Genomic DNA, 7,361 nt, shown 5'->3' with positions numbered 1-7,361 from the left:
TTAGTTGTCAAAGTCTCCGGCGGAGGCTGTCGTACTGCAAAAAGGTTAGCGTCTGGTAACTCCGCATCCTCCCCCTTTTGAGCTTCCCCATTTTGTAGTCGGGAAAGATGATAAGCTGCCACATGACTTCGTCCTGGTCTTGTTATGATTTTCAAATCGAATGACTTCTAAGGAATTGGTTTACCTGTATTCGTATCCTTGCCAGCTAACGGGAACTACCAAACCCAGCTCTCCCGATCTCTCTCCCAATGGAAGGAGGTGACCCAATAGAACATCTTTCGAAGGTAAGCTACAAAGCATCCATCAAAAGGACTCGGGGGGTGGGGAATAGGAGGGTAAGAAACAGCTGACTAGAGCCATTAGGCATCATCTCAATCTCCGGATCCAAAGGAATCGCAGCTCTCCTCCACCTCCTTCTCAATCTTTTGATTCCGATGCTTCCAGCAAGAGGTCAGGGAGAGGAAATGAAGCTCTATCTTCCTTGCTTGCTTTCATTAGCTTACTTTCTCATAACAACTAGAGTGAAGTGCTTAGTAGAGAAGCTAAGCTTCCTTGCCTTGCTTAGAGCTTTCATTGTTAGCTTTTCTTATATCTTGCCTACCGGAGCAGAACCACTAGCATTATTAAAGAGCGAGAAGTGCCTTGCATGCTATGCTTCCTTTCTTGCCTGCCTCTCTGGCTTATAGATGGAATTAAGGAGAGCTTGTCTCTCTTGCTTGGAATGAGCTAGCCTTACTTATGCTTAGGCATTCCTGACTTACCTGACAACTCGCTTGAAAGAGCATACTTAAGAATCACAACTCCATTGCTTAGGCATTATTGTGTTTATTATATTGCTTACTTAAGAATCCGTACTAGCATGAATTAGCTTCCTTTAGCCTTTAGAATCAAATCACTACTAGCTATCAGTGCTTGCTTAGAGCTTAGCTTACGAGTCTCCCTAACTCTGATTCTCTGTATAATAGATATATCATCAGGTTATCCTTATGGATTGCTGTTCTTCCAGGTATGCTAGTCTTCCTCGCAGAACGAGCCCCCGTAGGCTTTCTTTCTCGCTTCAAGTTATAGCTTGCTTGATTGCATACAGGAATTGAACTATAAGGCTATAAGTGCTTGCTGTCTTATCGCTTCGCTCGCTTTTGTTCTCAATAATTCATATATAGATATAGAAGTTGTTGTTCTCTTTCATAGCTCAAGCTTGTTGGCTGGACCCGGTCTGTTGACCCTGGCTTGGCTTGAAGGTCTGCTTTTTCTCTTGCTCATAGGAAGGGGTTTAGGCCTTGAAAGAGACCTTGTTGATGAAGCTAAGGTGATTTGATGTCAGATGCCGCCAACCCCCGTTTTGCCTATATAACCCCAGCCTTAAATTCGATCTTGAGAAAGAAGCCCTTGGTTCGAAGTTGAGGATTCAGAGCAGATCAACTCCAGGTTCCGCAGCTTCTATAAAGTAAGATCTTCACGATCCGGTTGACTCATTCATAAGAGATAGGAACGCACAAGCACAGGCGAGAGGGAAGATTACCTTCTGACAAGGGATTGGCTAAGATTTGAGATTTTCTTTTGTCTCTCCCATTTCTGTGACCAAAATCGCTTTGACTTATTCGACTAGACGGGGAAGGTCTGTCCCTTCTCCACTGGAAGAAAGTAGATGATCACGTAGGGCGAATGAATCAAAGAAAGGGAAACTTCTCCATCCCAGAAAGCGGAGTGACTTCTTGAATCTTTGAATAGAGAGCCCCATTAACCAGACAAGCTGGAGGAGACAAGCTACCTCACAGAAAGGATGACGAAGGGCCAGTTGACGCAGCAAGCTAGAGCTATGAAACCGCCCCTTTCTCATTTAACTCGTCGGATTATGAATGAGATATTCAGACGTCAGCTTGAAGGCTACGATTCCGTTCTTCTGTCTAGGTTCCTTGTTGCAAGGCCGGGTTTAGGCGTTTTAGGGCCTTTGAAACTGCCTATAATGGGGGGACCTAATGAGATGCCTTAAAGTCGAGGGTTGGATAAGCAAACCCGGCCAAAGAATCACTATTTCGATTGAAGCTCTGCCGCGGTGACCCAATTATCAAATTCTCATATACAGATAAGCGAGAATGCCCTTTCTGACAGGGCTGCGTCCTCACGAATGCCAAACTTCGTAGCTCAGCTCATCTGGGATGACCAAGCTCCAGGGAGGTTTTTGGTTCTGGGGTTGGAGATGAAGTAAAATCCGAGTTGGATCGGCTTGGATAGGGATTTCGAACTCTAAGAAAGGCAAGGCAAAATGCCAATTCTTCCGAGAATCCTTTATCAAAAGCCTTGTTTTGGGCATAACAAGCCCTGCCAACCGTTGACTGGCATCTCACTCTATCGAGGAACCCGGTTTGGCTTCAATTGAGCGATTTCAGCAATCCAAGCGGCGGGTGGAATGAGTCCCTCCTTTCCAAACTTGCTCGCTTTGCTGGTTTTAGGCTCTGAAATCGATGTTGTTGGCTGCCAATGGTGGGGAAAGCAACGAGGAATTCCAAAGTGGAAAGGAAAAGGGCAGTTCCAAACGAAGGACCCAGTCTCCAGGGGCAAGCTTCCCGGTGTCCAAGTGTCAAGTCCCGAGGGCTTGTGTCCGCCCAAAGCAAAGGTGCCTTTTTTCTTGTTTGCCTTTCCTTGCAATGAACCGAAAGGTGAGAGGCAGGGCTCGGTCTCAAGGTTCAAAGTCACTAGTCAGTCCAACTGCACGAGTGAAAGGCGAAAGCCAAGATTACGTGCAACCAGGTGTAACGTGTCAAAGGTCACCGAGTCGTCGGAAAGGGGAATAGGTTGTTTTGCGCATCCAACAACTGAAAGAGTTTGCGGAGAAGGGTTGAGTTGCGTAATAGCAGATTCGTAGGTAAATAAATCGTTGGATTTGAAATCGAACTCTCCCCCTTGGGCGGATAGGAATTTAGACTTTCAATGGTCCGCTCTTCTCTCCTCGTGATCGAAGCTGACCCCAGAAGTTGGGTATTCCTTCTTAAGAGGACACTAAACCTCCCGATCTTGCTAGCCGGGCTCAGTCTTTCAAGATTCAATCTTTCCCCTTCCCTCGATCCTGGTCCCAGGGAATCGCTCTTATAGTAGGAGGTTGACTATGTCCCCAACTTCTCTTTATTAAGAGACTCGGTTGTGTACTATAATTATAATAAATAGATTGTACCCCAAGCGCGGATCCCAAAGAAAGCAGTTGGCTCTTCCTGGCGTAAATGCGTGAGCAGCGTTAGTTGTTTTGTTCGTATCTTGTGCGCGATAGTAAAGCGTTAGACGTCAAGAATCAATTTAGTGGACGGTTTTGCGCAAGCAAGGATCGTCGTTTGGCGTTTTAGTTGACGGTTAGAAATAAGATCTAGCAATCTGGTAGTTCCTGTAAGCCAAGCAGCTATCGAAGAGCGTAGGAGAGAGATCAAAGAGTAGTCATCTTGTAACAGATATCCTTAGCAGGGGATTCCTTCCTCTCTACGACCACCCTGATCTACGCTCATCCCTTCTTTCCTTCTTCCTAGGAGCTAAAGGTCTTATTCCCTTAAGCAGTCTGTAGGCGCTAGGTACTGTCTTCAAGTGCCTCTTACAACCCGGACGCTTCTCCTAGTGATGTTAATATCATTCTCTCGTCCTGTAGTTCTTATTAGACTCCAAGATCTCAATGCAATTTGAGGAGAATAAGTTTGCTCCTGCAGGTTTATATCCCTCTAGAATGCCTTATAAGCCCTTCTATCTATCCCTCTCTTGCTAGTAGCTCTCTTCTTTCCTAGTAGCTAGCTGGTTGGGGAAGCTAGGAAAGAAAAGAATAGATTAGATTGGATCTTTCTTCTTTCCTTTGGGAGTAATATGTAGCTAAAGTGTCCTTCCTGTACTTGGAGTGTACTAAGGACTCACCTCTTCTTGTTTGTGATTGCCTTTAGTACAGTGATATGAGTGAGGCAGCCTTGCGTCTAAGAGTTTCCTGTAGTTTCTCCTTCCTTTTCCTTGAAGGTTAGAGCAAGGCAGGAGAAGAGATAGATCTTACCTGTAGGATGGTAGCTTCACTTCTAGGATGGTATCTTCCCTTCCTTACCTAACTATAAGTTCTCTAAGGTGAGTGCATCGAAGTCTCTCCTAGTAGCTAGTATGAAGCTATGGCTAAGGCAGTAAGTTAAGAGAGTTCCTGTAGTTGCTCTCTTCTGTTATGAGAGAGAGGGGCTAGAATGCCCTTTCTCTTCAGTCCAAAGGCCAGTGAAAGTAGTATGATATAGTAAGATAAGAAAACCCTGTAAGAAGTTGTCCTCAAGGGGCCTCTCTAAAGCATTTAAACGAGAGTTTAGATAGCCTCAGCTACTCCCCCATTATAGGTCCTATGGGCCTTTTGGTTGAATCAAGATGGTCATATAATCACTCTCATTCATCTAATAGTTAGATAGTTCTTCCTTTCTCCCCTTCCTTCCTAAAGTCAGGTTTTTATTCTTACCGTTAGCTCATCTAAGTCCTTGAGTCCAATGAGGCTAAAGAGTTAGAAGTCTTAGACTCCAAGAGCTGCAATGCATATAAAGTATAATAGGTTTCCGCTTCTGCTTATCCGCTGTTGTTGGCATTCCTCTCCTAGTTTTTCTCTTTCTCGTAGGTCTTACTCTATCCTATCTAATATAATTTCTTTCCGTCTTTGGTTGTTAACTGTATGGTTAGAAAAGATAGGAAGGAAAAGAATGGATTATATCCCTAATCGGTCTTTCCGCTGTTAGGTAGTTGATGTCCTTGACTGCCTTCTTAGCCTATCCTGCCCCTCCAGCTGCTAGTAGTTCTTGTTCTTGGATGGTAGCCCAGTAGCTAGGTTCTTTGTTGTTGTAATGTCCTTCCTAGTAGGAAGGTTAGAACAAGATAGGCCTGAGTGAAGTAGCTAATTGAAGAGTGCTGCTAGGGAGGAGCTTAGGCGAAGAAAGAGATGACTTTTAGGGTAGAGATAGAAGGCGCTTTTAGAATTAGATTGCTCTTTGCTTCTTCTTCCCTTGAGGTTTAGGACTGGCTATGAACTTCCTTACCTCACAGTGAGTGTACTTAGGACTCACCGCTTCTAGTTTTTAGTTGAATGTAGCTAGGGTAGGTGGATTCTGGATAGAGAAACCTGAGAATCCCGTGGGCTTAGAGAGTAGTTCGAAGGATAGAAAAGAATGTATTCGATGGTAGCTCCCTTACCAGGAGAGTCAAGCCAGTGACAGAGCTTTAGAAAGCCGAGACAATGATTAAGCCGGAGATCGTCAGCCCTCCTCCGAGGCCGTCAGTCGCTTGCGTATATGATGAAATATTCAATGAATACTCCCGGCAATAGATCACTACTTGAGCATTGAAACTAAGGAATTTCCCATTCCTCAGACCTTGGTTGACAGAGGTCTCTCGCTGAATTAATGTATGTCCCCTAGCCACTTTGCTAATGCTTGAGATTCCAGAAGGAAGCAATCAAAGGGATGCGCGTTACTAGGAGCTAAAGATAGCATTCCCTTAATAAGCTGTCTACGGCAATCTCTCTGTAGCAAGAAGCCCTGTGAAAGCCATCTCATAGGTGATTACGTCCTGGGAAAACGAGAGAAAAAAGCCTTTATTTTGTAAGCCGTAGCTTTTTTTAAAGAAAAAGTAAAATATCGACTTTCATTCCACTTTAAAAAACTATAGTAAGGTAGCGAAGTTCAGAGGAGTGGCAGGCAAGCAAGAAGTTCATCCATTGAAGTTGAAGTAGTTTCAGTACTTCATCGATTTTAGTTGAAGTAAACGATTGATCTCTATCGTATCAAGTAAGGGGAGTAAGAGGGCCACATGAATCGATCTTCTTTATTCAATCTAGATCTCCCTTGCAATTGATCTGTGCGATATCGAGTATGCTAACGCGAATCTCTAACGGTTGTAATCAAGTCTCTCAATCGCTCTCTCCTGTCGTTAACTCTCGAAACTCTTGCAAGTCTCTCAAACGGTCTACCTGTCGCAACGGTCGCGGGGCTTCGGGGGGGACTAATGATATAGATAAGCCTTTTTATTACTCGTTTAGACTTCCCCCCTTCAAGAGCTCCGCTAGTATACTAACTTGGTTACCTAGCCCAGAATAAAGAATCCATAGAGAGTATCAAAGAGAGTAAGGAATTCTTATAACAAGCATGTAAGCAAATCGCGGTAGTTACGCGATGGCTGTTCCGCAAATAGAAGCTGTTGGATAAGAGCGATTGGTCTTCCTCTTGCAATCGAGAATAAGGACTTCAAAGCGCAAATAGGCAATCGAGAAAGGCAAATAAAATAGGTGGAAATCGGTATTTAGTACGGTGGTATGCGAGGAGCAAGACAGTATGCAATCAATAAGTACGAGCAAGCTCACTCATAGTACGGTAAATAAGCACAAACAGCAGCAGTAAATCGCCAGTTCTTTCAGTATTCGCGATAAGCAAGATAAGGTAGATCTTAGAATAGCTAGTATAAGAAAGTAAAGTAGTCACTTCCGGAGTGAATGAGTGCAGCAAGGAAAGAAGCCTATAAGCTATTAGATGCAAGCGAAGTATAATAATATAACATAAAGCAAAAAATCCAAGATTTCATAGAAGAAGGAAAAATCAACGTGGCGGATGAACAGGAAGCTCCTAAGAACCCCAACGAGAAAATGGGAGTTTTTAAGAACTCGCTCCCTAGTCACGCTCCGGTCTCAACATGCTGGGCCGAGGAAGTGTCCGATTTCCAACATCCCCCTACCATCACTACAATTAATGTTATTAATGCTCTCTGGCTTTGTGAGGAAGATCCCTCCCACTGGATCATCATGACCCCTACGTTCCGGCTTCCAAAGGCGATCCTAAGGGAAGAAGAATTTTGAAAAGGGATAAGGCTGCAAGAAGAACCTAGAGAGGAAGCTCCACCGAAAGAAGAAGAGGAAATGCCGCTCAAAGGAGAAATGCTGCCGGAAGAAGAGGAAATAAGACTCGAGTTTCTGGAAATGTTTCAAGAGGGAGTTCCATGGGAAGAGGAAAATTAAGAAAAAGAGAAAAAAGAGAAAGAAAAGAAGAAGATTGAATGGATTATCCAGAACCTGCTTCCGCCGCCGTCGCACGAACCATTTATGATGGCCGCGTCTGGGTGGATTGTGGTGCTACCATTCCTTTAGGATACCTTTCGGCTTCAGTAAAAACTCTTCCCCCTTAGTTTTTATAGATATTGAGTTTGTACGGTAACTCAACTTTGAGTATAGAATTGACTTTGTTGGTTGAGTGGAGTTACGGTAGTTCAATCTATAAAGGAAGGACAATCGGTCGCACTTGGCGCAGAACCACCTAACGGTGGCTCTTTACTCCCTCAAGACTTGCTTCTTATTTTTCTTTCACCCTTCCTTTTATATCAATAGGGGC

This window comes from Camellia sinensis, unplaced genomic scaffold (assembly GCF_055761805.1).
Source record: "Camellia sinensis isolate YWXY unplaced genomic scaffold, ASM5576180v1 Unanchor149, whole genome shotgun sequence".
Lineage (NCBI taxonomy): Eukaryota > Viridiplantae > Streptophyta > Magnoliopsida > Ericales > Theaceae > Camellia > Camellia sinensis.
The sequence above is the reverse complement of the archived record's forward strand: the minus strand, read 5'-3'. Positions refer to the sequence as shown.